General features: G+C 49.7%; 1 long non-coding RNA gene across 1 annotated transcript; it reads left to right on the forward strand.

Annotated features, from left to right (window-relative positions):
- Nucleotides 1-3067: 3067 nt before the first annotated feature.
- Nucleotides 3068-11189, forward strand: LOC136754775 (uncharacterized). Its single transcript, XR_010817593.1, has 2 exons — nt 3068-3348; nt 3509-11189. It is a non-coding gene; the product is annotated as an uncharacterized LOC136754775 (long non-coding RNA).
- The last annotated feature ends 8672 nt before the right edge of the window (nt 11190-19861 follow it).

Below are 19861 nucleotides of genomic sequence, written 5' to 3' on the forward strand. Positions count from 1 at the left end.
ATCACAATCCCGCCATTTACCAGCGCAATACATTCCCTGCTTTGATACGGTGAGAAAGCTGACCAATCTTCCCACGCCCAGAGTCAAAGACAAACATCTCCACTGCCTTGCACAAGTAATACAAAACTGGGCAACGTCTCAGAATGTAAATCATATACCAATGTACTGCTGGAATACATCTTCCTTTCTTCAGCACAACACTGAAAACAGAACGATGTCACGCCTTGCTCGAAGAATGCAGGGAATTCCATTTTGACCAGCATTGCTCTGCAGGTTCCGCACAGTTTGTGCAAGAAGGAGCAACTGAGAGAGACAGAGAGATCAAGGGCTCCCTCTCTACCCCTATTTGTCTCCCTGCCCCCATGGCACTCCAGACAGTGCCCTCATCAAATAAAAGTAGCGTTTCTGCTCTGTGTCTTGGCCAGAACTGCTGTCACTAGATAGCATCGCTCCCCTCCTTCCGGCCCCCAGGACCCTGCCCTGGAAAACAAGAACAATATTGAAGCTACACTTTCAGCCCTGAGTGCTTTAACTGGTACAGGCCTCCACTTTGAGCACAGAGTAGACTCTATAGTCCCCACAGCGCCGCTCCAGTCTGGGCCCTATAGTCCCCACAGCGCCGCTCCAGTCTGGGCCCTATAGTCCCCACAGCGCCGCTCCAGTCTGGGCCCTATAGTCCCCACAGTGCCGCTCCAGTCTGTGCCCTATAAGTCCCCACAGCGCCGCTCCAGTCTGGGCCCTACAGTCCCCACGGCACCGCTCCAGTCTGGGCCCTATAAGTCCCCACAGCGCCGCTCCAGTCTGGGTCCTATAAGTCCCCACAGCGCCGCTCCAGTCTGGGCCCTATAGTCCCCACGGCGCCGCTCCAGTCTGGGCCTTATAGTCCCCACGGCGCCGCTCCAGTCTGGGCCCTATAGTCCCCACAGCGACACTCCAGTCTGGGCCCTATAGTCCTCACGGCGCCGCTCCAGTCTGGGCCCTAACAAGGCCATAAGCTTCACAACACAAAACAAGTTCCCAAACCACCACCTCCAGGCCGCACACAGGAAGCCTGACCCGGGGCGAAACAGCGCAGTTCTGGAGTCGGAGGGTTTAGTTACAGGAATGTCTGCTGTCGAAGACACTGAATCGGGAACAGAAGCTGCCCTAATTGTTGACTCTATTATGATGTAATCAAGGGATCAGGCAGGGCGTCCCAGGAGGGGGAAGCAGAACGAAATTCCAGGAGCCCCCCCATTCTCCACGCCGGACTGAGGGCAATCCGGAGGAAGAGCCGCGGCAGGTGCTGGGAAACGGTAGGCGCTGATGTCTTAATAAAGAAACGTCTCCCCCTTGCTTGCTCCCTCATTCCAGGGAAAGAAGACCCAGCTGTGACTAATGCTCTCCATACCCTGAACCACAGCTCCCTCACCCCTGCTCTCTGCTCCTGTTACTGGAGGCATAAATCCAGCCGTCCCCGGGGAGCTGACAAAACGAGAGAGAGAGAGAGATAGGCATAGAGGGACAGATAGAGAGATCAAGTGAGAGACAGAGAGAGACAGACAGACAGGAGAAGGTGTGATCTCTCATGTCGCAGGACAAGAGTGACTTCTCATTAGGAAAAGTCGGAGAGAGTTCCAAGACATCAAGTGTGGACAAATCCCTATATCCAATCGGGTCAGGGCCCAATCAAGATCATGTTCCTATCAGGGCTGTCACCGAGGCACATGATTGGCTAAGCACTATGGGGGGTCTCCATATTGGTCAAAATAAAATGATTACCAATACTAAAGGAAAAGAAAGAGAGAGAAACGTGTACTGAGAGTAGCATGGATCTCCCAGCGCATCTCCTCTCTCTGTCCTTCATTGCTTGCCCTCCGCCTTCTTTGCTGCTCCTGTACTTGTCCTCCGCCTAGCCTCTCCTCTGAGCACGTTGAGGATAATTGAGAAGGCCAGTTAAGATAACAGTGAGAGAGAAAGAGATGTGGGAAAAGAAAGAGAGAAAGATTAAAGCGAGGTGGTGGGAGACACCCGGAGGCGTGGAGCAGCCGGTCTCCGAGTGGCGATGAAATGAAGAGCCGGCACTAATACGGCACCAGGCGGGTGGGTTCATCCCGAATCAGGCCCCCCTTTAGGAAGCGCCGCGCCACAGATTGATGGTACTGGAGGGAGTCGTTACGGGGCTCGGGTTGCTCTGCACAGTGAAATACCAGGACCCCCAGATTCCCAGGGGTGGGTGTAAATTGTGGATCCACATCGCGGGGGGAGAGAAATAAAGCTGTGACCCAGGGGCCGCCCAGGGATCAGGTTTTCCCTGGCTCCTGGGCTCGAGAGTGCACCGTGACTGTCCAAACACAGCCCTGGCACCACAGCCCACCCGCCCACACACTTGGGGCGTCCCCTGCTTCGGGCCTGAACCTGGGACACCGAGACTCTGGGCTGGCGTGCTTGGAGACACTTCTGAGACGTGCGTGTCGGTGCAATGATGAAGATGTCGATGAGCTCTGAGGGGCGGACTTTCACACGGCAGCTGTCCAGAGTCAGACAGCACAGACATGTACGGCAACAGAAAAAGGAAAACGGACCACAACGCAATATGACGCAAGAGATAGAGCAATAGATCCCTTTAAAATATATACATATACTGATGTTTGTTTACCTTTTAAATGTTCTGTAGAAGGTACAATGTTGTATGTGAGTGTTTATATAAAGCTGGCAGTTGCCCCAGAGAGGAATGTCTTTTAAATAACTTTAATAATAGTGGTAGTCTTTTGAAGAAGTCTTCAAAATCATGAAGGGCATCGACCACATCAAACCAGAGGAGCTTTTCCAGATCAGCAGGGACACACGCACCCGGGGACACAAATGGAAATTGGGCTTCAAGACATTCAAAACGGAAAACAGGAGACACTTCTTCACACAGAGAGGCGTCACAATCTGAACAAACTCCCCAGCGATGTGGCTGAAGAGACAATTTGGGAACATTCAAAAACAGACTGGATAGGATCCTTGATCACTTAGTTATTAATGGACACCAAACGAGCACGATGGGGCGAATGGTTTTTGGTATGATCTCATGCTGTAACTGCCTCTCAGCTTTAGTTAAGTTTGTGACTATTTTTGTTCCTACCTAAAATTAATAGGATATCGTAGAGGCGGAACTAATTAGCGCCATCCTTGTGTTCCGCACGTAATTAAAGGGGGCACAACATCTAAAGTGTAGAGCTAAAACATAGCATCGCAAGAGCTCTCCGAGCTAAGTAAATATTAAGAATATAAAGATATCTAAATGTATATTATCCGAGTAAAGAAGACAAGGAAGAAGGCTTTTGAGATTTAGCCCCTCCTAAGTAGGAAGCAGCCTACGAGGTATGTTTCTTTTGTATCCAGTTGTCTGTGATATATTTCATGTGCATAGCTTGTGTTAACTAGTGTGTAACTATAACGGCACAAACTGTATTCAAGACATACATACATGCATTGTATTTATAATTTCCTTTTATTTATTTTTTTCTCTCTGTCAACCCAGTTCTCACGGGTTGACATGATATGTTGTTGAAATAAAACCCCGTTTTTTAACCAAGACCTCGTGCTTCGTGTTGACTACTGGAGGGAGCTACAGTGAGAACTCGTCTGCTCCGCATGAGGAGGCGAGGAAGACGGCATCGGAGAGCGCGAGTCGTGGCTGGGCTGAGACATCTCCATCGCAGCGCGCGCCTTCACAGACGGCATCGGAGAGCGCGAGTCGTGGTCGGGCCGAGACATCCGCACATGACAGCGCGAGAAGAGGCAGTGCCCACGGAAGAATCAGGTTTCATAACGCAAATTAAGCTGTAATTCAGAGACATTAAGCGTTCTGGGCAAGAGAATGAGACATTTCTTTGCATTTCCCATTAGTTAATGTTTTGTTTACTTACCTTTTCTCAAATTGAAGTGGATTGATATTGCTACTGTGTTGATATTGTGTCTACTGATGAGTAGGATGTAAATATTAAGAACTATTAGTACCGAGAGTAAGGCAGAATTGGTCATATTTAGACTTAAAAGTGAATGGTTATTACTTAATGTGGTATATGTACAAGTTTAACTAAGAGTTAATATTTTTGGTTTGTTTAATTTCATTTGTGGTAATTTAAGATTTAAATAAGGCCATATATAACTATAACAAGTTATCAGGCAAGAAGACCATAGCTCCATAGATCACAAAGTGAGTGTTACTAGTCTTTGAGTACAGTTAGTACAGTTTCTATTTTGGAAAAAGCAAGTTAATTTAGCTGCAGAGAGTAATTTTTCTCCAAAGTAGTGTCAGTAGCTGCAAGTAATTAAAGGCTGACTATTCACATATCAGAGATTAAAAACAACTACTCAATTGAGCTTAAGCTAAGTTAAACATAACTTAGATTATTGTGAACAAGGTAATTTACTCAACTAAAAAACAAGTTTAGATTTAAACCAAACTAAAGCAAAATGTCAGAGTTTGAGCTTTTCTTTGAGAGTGACAAAGAGGGTGCAGGTGAAGACGCGCAGCAGCACTGCGCAGACATGCAACCACAAGCTGCTGAAGGCACAGGAGATAACCACACTTCCTCACAAGAGCCACATAGAAGCCAAAGGGTCCGCAGGTTTACGGAAAAGGGCCAAGAACTGCACGATCAGCAAGTAAGAAGATTTGCACACCGTTTCAGTGTGAGCTACGAGAAGTGGAAAGCTATCGCTAAGGATGCCAAACAAGCGCTGAGTGGACAATGCTCAAACAACCTGCTGCGTGACCACATCACTAAGATAAGCAATGCCTCAGATAATCTGAACGTTGTTTATGAAGATTTAAGGCACATTGACATTCCCGACCAAGACACACGTCGCAGAGCAGACACCTGCGAAGCAGTAACAAGAACAATCATCCAGACTGCAAAGGCTCTTCTAGACACAAGAGGGGGTGAAGAACAAAGAGTGAAATCAATAGAGTCTGTAATTGAAGCTGCAGCCTCAGACAAAGTAAGCGTCAACTCTCACCGCACCAAGTCGTCTGCTCATTCTCAAACTAACTCAAGAATAACATCCCGTTCAAGCCAGTCTTCTGCAAGACGAGATGCTGCTGCTGAAGTTGCTGCCAATGAAGCCACTTTAAAAGTACTGCTAGAGCAAGAACGTCATATCAAAGAACTTGAAAGACTCGAAACTGAAGCAGCCAATTTACGAGCTAATCAAGAGGCAGAAAATGCAGAAAGACAAAGGGTGCTGGAAGCCAAGCGCAGAGAACTAGAAAGATTGGAGACAATCAAGAAGCTAGAGGCTGCTAAGGCGAGACAGCAAGTATATGAACAAAGTGAATGCTCAGATGAAGAAATATTTGGGCTGCTCCATCAATGTGTCCCTCCGAAGGAGAATGAGGAAGTCAAGCATGAAAGTAGCCTATTGCAGCATCGCTCCCCACCTCACTCTCTGACACAACCAAAACAAGAAGACAATACTGCAGCTCTTGTTAGAGCATTCGCAGAGTCCATCAGTGCGAGTCGTCTTCCCGTACCTGAACCAACAACGTTCAACGGCGACCCACTCAGATTTAATGACTGGAAAGTCTCCTTTCAGACACTTATTGACAGGAAAAACATACCAGCTGAAGAGAAAATATACTATCTGCGAAAGTATGTGGGTGGACCAGCCAAAAAGGCCATTGAAAGCTACTTCTTGCTAGGCACAGAGTCAGCTTATTGTGCAGCGTGGACCATCCTAGAAGAGAGATACGGCAATCCATTCCTTATCGCCAAGGCCTTCAGAGATAAGCTTGATACGTGGCCCAAAATAAACTCTAAGGGGAGTGTGGAACTTCAAGAACTCGCTGACTTCCTTCGCAGCTGTGAGGCGGCCATGTCTCAGATCAGAGGTCTTGAAGTACTCAACGACTGCAACGAAAATCAGAAAATACTCTCTAAACTTCCAGACTGGCTGACCTCAAGATGGAATAGGAAGGTGATAGAAGTGGAAGAACAAAGTCACACGTTCCCAAGCTTTAGCCAGTTCGTCAAGTTTCTCACACGTGAAGCCAAAATCGCCTGTAACCCAATAACGTCCCTCCACGCTCTAAAACCAAGTGAAAATGAGAAGATCAAGGTTTCAAAGACAAGAGGTCATGGAGCAAAGGTATTGGCAACCAACTCAGACGAGAAAGCTGTTACCACAAGCTGTGTCTTCTGTGAGAAGGCAGGTCACAGTCTACACAAGTGTCGCAAATTTATGGATGAGACTATTTCAGAGCGAGTCAAGTTTGTTCAAGAGAAGAAATTGTGTTTCGGCTGTCTGAAGTTTGGCCATCGCTCGAAGGACTGTGAAAACAGAGAGATCTGCGATATGTGTGAAAAAAGACATCCAGCTTGCCTCCATGATAATCGCACCAAAGAAGAAAGGATGTCAACACGGCTTAGTGGAGCAGGGAACAGTGGCAAGTCAAGGGAAAGGAAAATAGAGCGGCCACAAGATAGGGCAGCAAGATCATCACGTGAGTCAACATCCAACAGAGTTTTACAGAATGTTAAAGACACTCATACATCCACAGTCATTCCATTGTGGTTGTCAGTCACAAGTGAGCCAGATCGTGAAGTTCTTGTGTATGCACTCCTCGATACACAGAGCGACACGACATTCATCCTGGAAGAAACGGCAAAGACTCTTCACACAAAGAAGGAACCAGTTCAGCTAAAGCTCTCCACAATGGCTTCAAGAAACACAGTTGTGTCCTGTCGGAAACTGACTGGACTACAAGTGAGAGGATTCTACTCAGACAAGATAATTCCTCTGCCAGTGACCTACTCAAGAGAATTCATCCCTGCAAACAGAGATCATATTCCCACACCAGAGACTGCAAAGGCATGGCCTCATCTGGAACACGTCGCAGACGAGATTGCTCCTCAACAAAGCTGCGACGTGGGCCTGCTAATCGGCTACAACTGTCCTCAAGCTCTTGTCCCAAGGCAAGTGGTGCCTGGTAAAGAAAATCAGCCCTTTGCTCAGAGAACAGACCTGGGCTGGAGCGTAGTTGGCTATGGCAACCCATGTCTTGACTATGGAGATGAAATTGGAATAAGTCACCAGGTCATCGTGAGGCAAGTGATGCCTGGTCTTCAGTCCTCTTCAAACCTCACAAGCGAAGTTCACTATGTCTGTAGAACTCAAGTCAAAGAGGTAGTCTCACCTGCAGATGTCATCAAGGTGCTGGAATCGGACTTTGTCGAAAGGTCTTTGGAGGACAGTCACATCTCTCAAGAGGATCTCCGATTCCTGTCAAAGATGGAAAGAGGCATCAGGCTCAAGGACAATGGTCATTATGAGATGCCACTGCCATTCAAGAATGAAAGACCCAACTTACCAGATAACATGGTGTGCGCCATCCACCGTCTCAGATGCCTAGAACGGAAGCTGAAAAGAAACAAACAGTACTACAAAGACTACAAGACCTTCATGGATGAGATCATAACACGTGGAGATGCAGAAAGGGTCCCAGAAGAAGACCTCAATAAAGCTCCAGCATGGTACATCCCACACCATGGGGTGTATCATCCCCAAAAGCCTGGGAAGATACGTGTTGTCTTCGATTGTTCGGCGAGATTTCAAGAGACATCCTTAAACGACCATCTCCTGACCGGTCCAGAGCTGACAAACACCTTGGTGGGAGTTCTGTGTCGTTTCCGGAAAGGTCCAGTGGCAATCATGTGTGACATTGAACGCATGTTCCACCAGTTCCACGTTAAAGCAGAAGACCAAGATTACCTAAGATTCCTGTGGTGGGAGAATGGAAATCTTGAAGCCAAACCATCCATCTACCGGATGAAGGTCCACTTGTTTGGCGCTGCTTCATCACCTGGCTGCGCTAACTATGGACTCAAGCACCTCGCAGCCGAAGGACACGGACACTTCAGTGAAGCCACCATCAAGTTCATTCAGAAGAACTTTTACGTTGATGACGGCTTGTCAAGCTTAGCGTCTGAAAGCCAAGCTATTCAGTTAGTGAAGGAGGCAAGAGAGCTCTGCAACAAAGGCAAACTCAGGCTGCACAAGTTCATTTCCAACAGCAAGAAAGTCCTAGCCTCAATCCCCAAAGAAGAATGTGCAAAAGCCGCCCAAGACCTGGACATGGCCCTGGGAGAGCTACACGTGGAAAGAGCACTTGGCATACAGTGGTGCGTGGCTTCTGACGAGTTCCAGTTCAGAGTGATTGTGAAAGAAAATCCACTTACCCGAAGAGGAGTTTTATCCACTGTCGCTTCAGTATACGATCCACTCGGATTTGTGGCACCGTTCATCCTGGTGGGAAAACAGATTCTGCAGCAGATGTGTCATAACAAGCTCAGTTGGGATGACATCTTACCTGATGATCTTCGACCCCTGTGGGAGTTTTGGCTCCAAGACCTGCAAAACCTGGCTGGTGTAAAGATTCAGAGATGCTACATTCCATTAAACTTTAAGGTTCAGAGCTACGAGCTCCATCATTTCTCTGATGCCAGCGTGTCAGGTTATGGCGAGTGTTCGTACCTCAGAGCAGTCAGTGCATCAGGTGAAGTCCAATGCTCTTTGGTAATGGGGAAGTCAAGAGTAGCCCCTGCTAAGGTTACCACCATACCAAGACTTGAGCTGTCAGCAGCAGTCGTAGCCGTCCGCACCAGTGACATGCTCAAAAGGGAACTGGAGATAGATTGCCTACAAGAATTCTTCTGGACCGATTCAAAGGTTGTCCTCGGATACATCAGTAACGAGGCCAGGAGATTTCATGTGTTCGTGGCAAACCGTGTGGAACGCATCAAGCAAAGTACGGAGTCTGCGCAATGGAGGTATGTGGCTTCCGAAGAGAATCCAGCAGATCATGCCTCAAGAGGTCTTGCAGCAAAACAACTTGTAGCTTCCAACTGGTTCACGGGTCCAAGCTTTCTTTGGCAGAAAGAGCTGACCAGCGAAGTAGTCAAGGTGGGAGAGATTGCAAGTAGTGATCCAGAGATCAAGAAGGCCCAGGCTCATGACACCCTGGCAAAGGAAATAAGGTCACTGTTAGATTGTCTACGAAAGTTCTCTGACTGGTCAAGAATGGTGAAAGCTATAGCCAGACTAAAGCGGCGTGCAAGGGAAGCGAAAGGCCTCAGGCCAAGGTCCTGGGAAAGCACCAGTTTAGAGGAAAGGAGAGATGCAGAGCTCAGCATAATCAAGATGGTCCAACAAGCAACCCTCTCTCAAGAAATACAGGGCATCCAGTGTCATAAGAACTCACAAATCAAAGACAAGGCCAACAAGTTACACAAGTTGGGTCCATTCCTGGATGACCAAGGTATCCTCAGAGTCGGAGGCCGCTTAACTCATGCTGCTCTTCATCCACATGTGAAGCATCCAGCTGTTCTCCCTAGAGACAGTCACGTGTCGGCATTACTCGTCAAGCACTATCACGAGAGAGTGCACCATCAGGGACGGGGAATGACCATAAATGAGATCCGATCCAATGGTATATGGATCCTGGGATGCAGCAGGGCAGTGTCATCCCATATTTACAAATGCACAACGTGCAGGAAGTTCAGAAGATGCACAGAACAACAAAGGATGGCAAATCTCCCGGAAGATCGAATGGAAACAACCCCTCCATTTACTTACTGCGGGATGGACTGCTTCGGGCCATTCCACATCAAGGAAGGAAGAAAAGAGTTAAAGCGTTATGGACTCTTACTTACCTGCATGTGTTCCAGAGCAGTGCATATTGAAATGCTCGACGACTTGACCACAGATGCCTTCATTAACGCTCTGCGTTCATGCATCGCTATTCGTGGAACAGTACGGCAAATAAGGTGTGATCAAGGGACAAACTTTGTTGGTGCCAGGCGTGAGTTCATTCAAGCATTAAAGGAGATGGATCAAGAGGAACTCAAAGAACTGAGATGTGAGTTCATCATGAACACCCCAGCTTCAAGTCATATGGGTGGCGTCTGGGAAAGACAAATTTGCACTATCAGAAGTGTCTTGACGTCCATTCTAGAACAGTCAGCCAGACAACTTGACTGCTCCTCACTACGAACGTTCCTATATGAAGTTATGGCGGTTGTAAATAGCAGACCTCTGACCACTGATCATCTGAACGATCCATCCTGTCCAGAGCCCTTGACACCAAATCACATCCTGACCATGAAATCCACGATCATCTCTCCACCTCCTGGAAAGTTCGTCAGGGAAGATCTGTACCTCCGTAAAAGATGGCGCAGAGTTCAACTCTTAGCCAACAACTTTTGGACACGGTGGAAAAAGGAATACCTCCTCAATCTCCAACAGAGACAGAAGTGGACCAAAGACCGCAGAAACGCTAAGGTCAATGATATTGTCATTTTGCAAGATGATGCTACACCACGAAACCAGTGGAAGTTAGCAAAGGTTATTGAAGTGTACCCAGGAAAGGACGGAAGAGTGAGAAGGCTCAAGTTGCTTATCGGCGATTCAACTCTGGATGGAAGAGGAAAGCGCATCTCTAAACCTGTTCATTTGGAGAGGCCCATCCATAAGACAGTTACATTGTTGGAAGCAGACTGAAGACTCCAGCATCCTCTAGTCACTCTTTCAACTAGTTCTTAAGTTAAGATAATAAGTAAATAGTTAGTACTTTGAAATTAATATTATGTGCAGTTTATATGCAGTATGTGTGTCTCCAAGCTGTTCTGAGAAATCACTTGTGATTTGGTGGGAGTGTAACTGCCTCTCAGCTTTAGTTAAGTTTGTGACTATTTTTGTTCCTACCTAAAATTAATAGGATATCGTAGAGGCGGAACTAATTAGCGCCATCCTTGTGTTCCGCACGTAATTAAAGGGGGCACAACATCTAAAGTGTAGAGCTAAAACATAGCATCGCAAGAGCTCTCCGAGCTAAGTAAATATTAAGAATATAAAGATATCTAAATGTATATTATCCGAGTAAAGAAGACAAGGAAGAAGGCTTTTGAGATTTAGCCCCTCCTAAGTAGGAAGCAGCCTACGAGGTATGTTTCTTTTGTATCCAGTTGTCTGTGATATATTTCATGTGCATAGCTTGTGTTAACTAGTGTGTAACTATAACGGCACAAACTGTATTCAAGACATACATACATGCATTGTATTTATAATTTCCTTTTATTTATTTTTTTCTCTCTGTCAACCCAGTTCTCACGGGTTGACATGATATGTTGTTGAAATAAAACCCCGTTTTTTAACCAAGACCTCGTGCTTCGTGTTGACTACTGGAGGGAGCTACATCATGCCGTGTGAAGTAGTGTGGTACTGTGGAGAACGAGTGTGATCCTTCCAACCACCGTACTGCAGGTAGTACCACCTGGCTGAGCCTGAGAGACAGACCAAAATAACCCATCACTTCTGAACTTTCTGGAACAGTCTGGCCCCTTCCGAGGACCAAGCCTCCCAGTATTACTCGGTTAGTTTTCGTTGGTTTTGCCTTTATTGAATTCATGGTTATTAATACCAGCCCTAGTCCCATCGCTCGGCGTGGACATTTTCTACAGCTCCCCCCGCACCCCCGACTCTTGCCGTAACCCCACCTCCCATCCTTCCTGCTCGTTAAAGCCAGGAGAATTCACACCTCCGTCCATGTTGAGCCCAGCTGCCGGCCCCCTGAGCGCGGTGCCCCGGCCAGGCCTAGGCTGTCAGGAAAGGCTGCAGGCTTGGCTGGGGCGCTACAGGCCGCAGCCTCTGATCTCGGGGAGTGGGGCTGTAAATCACGCTGGCGAGGTGAGGGCAAAACCCTCATTATAACATAATAAAAAAATGTAGAGGGGAGGGGAAGAAAAAGACAGAAAAAGAAAAAGAAAAGAGAAAATTCCTCTGAACCTGCCTCGGCTGATCCTGTTTAATGAGACCCAGCCCTGCCAAGATATAGGGCTCCATTATAGAAGCAGATAGCGCCACAGCTACAGGGCAAGAGAGAGAGAGAGAGAGAAGGGGATAAGGGGAGAGAGGGGAGAGGGGGAGAGAGAGTACAGAGGGAGAGGAGAGAGGGGGTGAGAGCGAGAGGAGAGAGGAGAGGGGGATAGAGTGAGAGGAGAGAGAAAGAAGTGAGGACCCTGATAAACGCTAACCACAGTATACCATATTCAAACCGCAGTACAGAGACACAGAGGACAGAGAAAGAGTGATGGGGAGTGATTACACACATCCTGGAGCACAGAAACCCCTCGGGCAAACTGCCACGGGACTGAGCAGATTTACTGTGGTGAACTTTCAGGAGAGAAGAAGGGGAAGAGAGGGGCAGAGAGAGGGGAACAAGGCGAGAGAAAACGGAGAGAGTGGAGAGGAGAGAGAGACGGAGGGTCAAGGAGACGGACAGAGAAGGGGGACAGGGGGAGAGGAGAGAGAGAGGGGCAAACTGGAGAGAAAAGGAGGGATGAACCTCGTCTCCCCTTTCATTGGAGCCAATGTCTGAGGATGGTTCGGGTACAGAAGTGGCCGGGCTCTTAAGCCGGGCCCTTCTCCACCAAAAGGCCTCATCAGCAGAGCCAGAGTGTCGGCCCCGTTGTACTGCCACTTTAAGAATCGTCGGTGTGCAAAAGAGAGCGGTCTTGGTATCGGAGAAGGATTTTCTTTCACCGTAGTCTCCAGTTCTGTCCTGGCATTCATCTGGGGGGAACTGCTGTCGAAACAGCGGCCTGGCTCAGCCTTGTTTATGCCCTTTCAAACGGTGGAAAGCTCTCAGCCAGTCGCTTACCTAGAGCGGGAGTGAATTTCCCCGAATCTGTCCTCATCAGTCATGTGTGTAATGCACACATCTGAAATACACACGCGAAAACATCTCCGTATCTGTTTTTTTTCTCATTTATTAACCACAAAAAAAAAGAAACTGAAAACAGACGGGGTCAGGCGCAGTACAGTAAGTTTGGCTCGAAAAAACACTTTAAATCAGTGGTTGCTGCCTGTTATTGCACACAGTAACACCACGCACCTCAGGCAGGGAGCGTTGCTTTTCAAACATTATTTGACTTTAATTCTCTCTCTTTCTTCTCTCTCTTTCTTCCCTCTCTTTCTTCTCTCTCTCTCTCTCTCTCTCTCTCTCGGCCCAAAAAAAGAAGCATCACGTGTAATACAAGGACGTTGCAGGCTGGAGAATGGGGTTCGGCAAAATCTCTTCTGCCATTTCGAAATGTCCGTAAAAGAAAAATAAAATAAAAATAAATGTGGGGGAGTGAGAAAGTGAGAGAGAGAGAGAGAGAGGGAAAAAATGAAAAGGTTAGATTAAGGAAGGGGGTCTGTTTTTCATCTGCCTGTCTGCTCGTCCCCCCGGCAGACACTGATGGCTCTGCAGTTGTTTCTCATTACCCCGCTCGGCACCGCAGCCCTCCACAACACGCCTGCTCTGCAAACAACACCCGCACTAAAACAACAACACCCGTTGGTTACTCTTCCAAAAGGCAAAAAGAAGAGGAACATAAATGTCTAAGGCGAGAGAGAGAGAGAGAGAGAGAGGAGAGGGAGAGAGAGCGAGGGAGAGAAGACTGCCAGAGGGGGCACTTGCTCTGTCTTTTTTTTTTTCCTTTCTTCTTTCCTCTAATAAAGTGCAGCCAAGCTATGTGCGCACAGTGGGGCTGCGTTCTTGCCCTCCACTCTTACGGCTCCAAATTGAACAAGGACGAAATGGGGCCCAGATGTGCGCCCTGGACCGACACTGGCAGTGGAATCTGCGATAAGGGGGCCGCGGGGGGGTTTGCGGGCGACAGGCGGGGCCCATAACCGGCTCGAACTGGCCCTCGTCAAGGCCGCCTGGCTCACCCCACTGAACTGCTGGAATAGAGTGATAGAGTCTCCACAGCCCGGTTTGTCCACAGAGCCTGGCTGAAACCGGCCTCGCTATTCAGGCTTGGCTTTTCTCCACCGAGCAGGGGGCTCCGGCCGCTCTCATGTCCTGTGTTTCTACAGAGGGAGCCCCGTCTGAGAGCCCTGGACACACGTGGGGTGAACTGCCCTGCAGGTGCATCATCATTGGGCTTCCTAAGGGAAACCTCCCATTACACCAGTCTCGGCCAGTCTGGGCCCTATAGTCCCCACAGCGCCGCTCCAGTCTGGGCCCCATAGTCCCCACAGCGCCGCTCCAGTCTGGGCCCCATAGTCCACACAGTGCCGCTCCAGTCTGGGCCCTACAGTCCCCACAGCGCCGCTCCAGTCTGGGCCCTACAGTCCCCACAGCGCCGCTCCAGTCTGGGCCCTATATTCCCCACAGCGCCGCTCCAGTCTGGGCCCTATATTCCCCACAGCGCCGCTCCAGTCTGGGCCCTATAGTCCCCACAGCGCCTCTCCAGTCTGGGCCCTATAGTCCACACAGCGCCACTCCAGTCTGGGCCCTATAGTCCCCACAGCGTCGGCTCTGTACCGCGTCTCAGTCAGTAACGTCTGCGCTGTTATGATCCAGTTCTTAGCAGAGGCCTTAACCAGAACAGTCAGCACCCAGAGCAACACGAGACAAAACACACGAGCGATCGAGGCATGTGCCGGGGCCCCTGCGCTCCAGTGCCAGTGCGGAGGTGTGTGCGTGAGCTGCGCTTTCCTGCCCTCTGTTTAGTTTCACATACCACCCAAAAGCCTGGCAGAATCACGGAGAGAGAGAGAGGGAAGGGAGAGGGAGAGAGGAAACTCGCAGGAGTGGGGGGCAGGAACACTCCAGGCCTGGGGAAACGAGGCAAAGACAGAGAGGCCTGTGTGGGAGAGAATGGGTCTGCTGTACCGGGCTGGACTTCACACAAGGTTCTCCTAAATCATCCTGACCTGTGCCGGAGGGTTCGCCCGAGCTCGCCTCACGCCTCGTAAACAGAGATGCTGTTTTCCGATTCCTCTCGCTGTGACTTACTCAGCCTGCAATATGAGTTTGATACGGGTTTAATGCAAGTGAGATCATTGGTTTTGTACGACTGCCGTAATAAAGCCCCCCGCGCACAAACCGCAAACGAAACGGACCCAGCTGGACAGAACCAGGCAGAGTCAGGCAGCATGTCCACCGGCGGGGCCGTGTGGCGAGAGCGAGGAAGCTGGAGGCGGACCCACCCCCCGCTGTGGGCGGAACATCAGTCCGCTCACCGGAACCAATCAGAAATGAGAGCCGGGAGGCGTGACGAATCGGCTCGCTCAGTGATCTTTTCAAGGCATCCGGAGGGGGGGGGGTGTGAACAAAAGCAGCCGCCCCTACCTTCCACCCCCCTATCCCTCCTCCCATCAACCTCAACACACAACCCCCCCCCCACACACACACACACTCACTCACTCACTCACTCAGCAAGCTTTGATATGTTATCAACCCCCCCCCTCCACTCCATAATTAAAAAAACACCAGCCCAAGGAGAACTGCTGGCTGGAGAACTGACTGCCCCCACTTTCCCATACAGGACCACACTGCAGGAGACCTGTCTGCCCGAGAATGTCAGTCTGTGCGAGTGTCTCCATCTCTCTCTCTCGCAGCCTTCTTCGGACTCGGGCGCTGCCCGTCTGGTATTCCTGCATCGGATCAATAACTCTCCTGTTCGGTGGGTGCAGACTCCAGTGCTGGGGGGCCGCAGTAGGGTCTCCTGCTACGCGTTCTATGCCAGCTCTCAGGCTCCTTCGCTGCTTTGGTTCAATGGTTAAACTGGGTGAATCAAACTCTTTTCTCCAGCCTCCAGAACGTCCCGGGGGGGATGATACCTCACTGAAACCCACCTGTCTGAAGCCATCGGTGGTAAAAGTAAAATGTGAGGATCTTAAATAAGCCTGACTGAGCAAATAATTAAGATTAGAGGAGTCATTGGGAGCCCCCTGTTGGAACAAAAGAAACAGAAACTAATGTGACACCCCCCTGCTCCAAGTCTTCTGTTTTCGGCCACCCGGACAATGGTATCTGCACCACTCTCATAGTCAGAGTGGGGGTGAGAGGAAAGCAGCCATCATCTGTCAATCACCTGGCTACTTTTCCATTGACAGACAGACAGACAGACATTTAACTCTTAAAAACAAACAGAGTGCGCAACTCCCCGACAGAGAGAGAGAGACAGACAACCCTGCATCGCTTTGGGCAACAGCCCAGCCTATTAAACTAATAGTGCCGCTCCGAGGGATTGGCAAACAGGCAAGAGAGAGATTAAACTGCCAGGGAGAGAGAGGGAGAGAGAGACAGTTATCGATAGAGACACAGACAGCGAGACACAGCAGCCCCAGGTGTTGAAGAGTGTGGCACGGAGGAGACTGGCCAGTGTCCCGAGATGTGGAGTTTTTTTTTTTAGGTCTTTAAAGAGCCGGCTTTGTGTGTGGTGTGGACACTATGGGCTTTTTCATTGTTGGAAATCAAAAACAGAAAGAAAACACCATGACCAAACCAAAATCAAAACGTTCCAGACACCCGCCACTCTCGATGTAAAACCAAATACCTCCTATCCACGCTGCTCCGATCTGTCAACTGACCTCACATTACCTCTCCCTACCTCAAGCCCCTGACAGCCTACCACCCCCCCACCCCAACCCCGTGCCCTTGTACAGCAGCTTGGGTAATTTGCGGAAAATGTGGCGGCGCCCCGTCCCGCCCGTCATCGCAGAGCGGACTCTCTCTCGTTAAGGCCGCCCCGCGCTCCTTTCATCTGCCTGCTTCTGTCAGCTTCAATTTATCTAATTGGTGTTCCTGGAGAAGAGGCAACAGAGACCCCCCCCCACCCCCCCCCCGGGCCCCTGTCTACCCTGGCCACCCTTACAAGGCCTCAACCCACTTGTCTCTCCCGCACTGCACCGGATCAGTCAATTTCAGCTCCAATTGTGCGTTACGCCATTACGCCCATTACACTGACGAAGCCCAGAGTCTCCGGCCTGCTGCAAAGTGGCAGTTCTGACAGAGATAGAAACATGTCCAACATCCTCACAGGACTACTGCACCCCACAGGATATATATTTACATACCCGAAGATACACAAGTAATACCAGACACTGTGGAGTTGGAGCTTCATCTGTTTCATGCTTGGTGTATTGTTCATCCTGTTCCTCCTAAAAGTCGGCCTTGGTCAACCGTCCGGTTTCCCTTACAGTGTAAAACTCGCTCACCCTGTTCTCACGGTGTACTTTCCTGCCCCTGACTGCAAAATCACCAGATCTGGCACCGTGATCGTGAATCACAGCCCTGAGATCTTGAGCAATATTTACATTCGCCATGAGAAGCGATGGCTTTGTCAGAGAAGAATCCACCTGAATAAATCTAATCGGGAGAGAGAGAGAGAAAGAGAATGTAAGGGAGGAGGACAGGAGAGAGAAAGATGGAAAGAGGAGAGAGAGAAAGGAATGTGGGGGAGAAACTGAGAGATCAGGAGACGGGAGATCGAGATACAGGGAGGGAGATTTTGGGGGGGAGAAAGAGCGGGAGAACGCGAAACAGAGAAAGAAGGAGAGCAAGCGAGAGAAACCCAGGGGAAGGGAGAAGCAGAGACGAGGACACAGAGGGAACGAGGGCCGGGGGGAGAGGGAGGTGAGGGGGTGTCTGAGAAATGAAAACTGGCTCATTGAAAGTACTTCAGTCAGGAAGACACAGTGGCTGGTGGGTAATTTATAGCAGAGAAAGGCTTGTAGGGTGAAAAACATTATTTTAGCGGCCCCCACATCCTAATAGAAGCCAGATGTGCAAGGATTAACAAAGACCATTCTCTCTCCCTCCCTCCCTCCCTCCCTCCCTCTCTCCCTCTAACTCCCTCCCTCTGTCTTTTTTACATCACTGTCTCCCTGCTTCTCTCCACAGAGTGAAAACTATTTTTTCTTTCCTCTCCCTTTTGCTTTTTGGCTTCTGCTTCTCCCTCTCCTTTCTCTTCTCTTTTCTTTTCTGTGTCTTTCTTTCTGCAGGGCCAAGGCGGAGGGGGGGTACAGCTGAATTCCAGTGTGAACCGGCTCCTAACTGATGTCACCATGTTCCACAGGTTATTACATCATCTGTTCGTGCTTGTGTGCGGCCCTGGTTACCACAATTCAATTTTAACGGCACAAGTAAACGCATATATAAACACACAAACACTTCACAGGACACTCCGGTGACCCGATCTGGCGCTGTGCGGACACCCTCGGGTCCCGAAATGCGATACTAACGCATACGGGAAGGGAAAAGGAGGAGAGATCATTTGCCCAGTCGGTTTTTCCCAGTTAATTATCCTCACACTTATTCGGGGGGAGCTGTCCTGTTTTGGAGGGTGAGAACTGGGACGTGGAGCTGGACTGGCCGCCGAAGGCCGGGGAGGTGGTGCCGGCAGGTCCCTGCTGTCCAGATCCGGCCAATACACACACAGAGCTGGAACCTGCCACGGCCTCTCAAAGCCCGGCCTTGGCCCTCCTCACACAACTGGCTCCTGGGAACCTTAATCACACCGTCTTCCTGGCATCAGTTCTTCTCCGTCTTCTGGGTAGTTTCTCATCTCTTCGGCTCCAGGCCAGCATGGCCTTCTCGGTCCAGGAATGAGATGTTCGATGGGATTGAGGTCAGAGCGATCAGATGTCTTCAGCGCCGTCCTGTTGTGTGGATCTTCTCACGCTGTTGCAGTTCCAGACACAGGCCACATGTCCACAAGTCAACAGATTATGTACACGTTGACAGAGTGCGTATGCTTTTCTTCCGTCTGTCTTTTAAATTGAAAAAGGAATGAAAAGACACATCCACTGGGAATACTGGTACGATGTTGCAACTCCTTCCCGAGCTCCCCAGGTTGACCCCGAGCAGACAGGCAGGGCCGTGAGAGTGTCTGTGGGTCCGTCCTCGTGTCCGTCTCCGAGGCCGGTGCCTGGATTAACTCAAGGCTTTGGCCCGGCGACCAATTGCAATCTCCAAAAGTGCATCTCCCCAGAGCAATTTCCTGTTTGTGCTCTCTCTCTCCCTCTCTTCTCCTGTCAGCCTAGTGGCTATCATCAAGTCAGGAGTTTCCAGCTGCCTGGCCGGATCCGTGCTCAGCTTCGGTCTGTATTAGAGGTGTCGAGGTGTGTATCACATGCAGGCAGTTCCCACGTTCCCCCTTCTCTCTCTCTCTCTCTCTCTCTCTCTCTCTCTCTCTCTCTCTCTCTCTCTCTCTCTCTCTCCTTCTCTCACTCCCCATCTCCCTCCTCAAACCACCATCACAGGCACAACTCTGAGCCACTGAGCCACACAGATCCTGAACGAACAAGTGTAATCAAACTGCTCCCCAAACAAGACCAGACCTACAGCCGGGAGTGCTGGCGGACGCTCGAGGGGGAGAGGCGTCACCCCAACGGGCTCACGTAACGCCACGGTATGCGGTTACACTGACAAACCAAGCGGCTGAATTCGAAACCTGTTCAAGAGTTACAAAAGAAAAGAAAAAAGACAACGAGGCGCCACTTCGAATCCCGAGTGACTCCGAGCGGCGATCGCAGGACCGTGGCTTGGAAAACCCTGCAGGGGGGGCGGCTTTGAAGACCAGTCGACAAGGCCCTCCCAAACGCAAGACCAAACGATGACGGACCGACGCCGGGGGCCAGAACACAGACTGAACGGCCTGTTATTATAAAGTGACGCCGAAAACAGTAGACGGGGAGTTTATGAAGTGCGTAACCTGATGGAGGGAGTATATTGCAGATCACTGACAGAGGGAGGGAGGGAGAGGGAGAAAAACAGAGAGATTTAAAACACACAAAAAACACCCCTACAGACAGGAAAAGGAGTTGTTTACTTGGAGACGTTACCCGTTGCGGACCGTTTAAGTTGGACCCACAGTAAGTGGAGTCTGTGCATGCAAGTGTGAGTGCGCAGTAGAGAGAGAGAGGGAGAGAGAGACAGTTCTCACTCTATTCTGAGGGGAAATTTGATCCCACCATGAGCTCCTCGCAGTGTCTCTGCCCTGCAAGGCTAAGATCAGTTATACATTCCAGCTGTCACTGTGCCTCTGGCATC

Source organism: Amia ocellicauda, chromosome 1 (genome assembly GCF_036373705.1).
Source record: "Amia ocellicauda isolate fAmiCal2 chromosome 1, fAmiCal2.hap1, whole genome shotgun sequence".
NCBI lineage: Eukaryota > Metazoa > Chordata > Actinopteri > Amiiformes > Amiidae > Amia > Amia ocellicauda.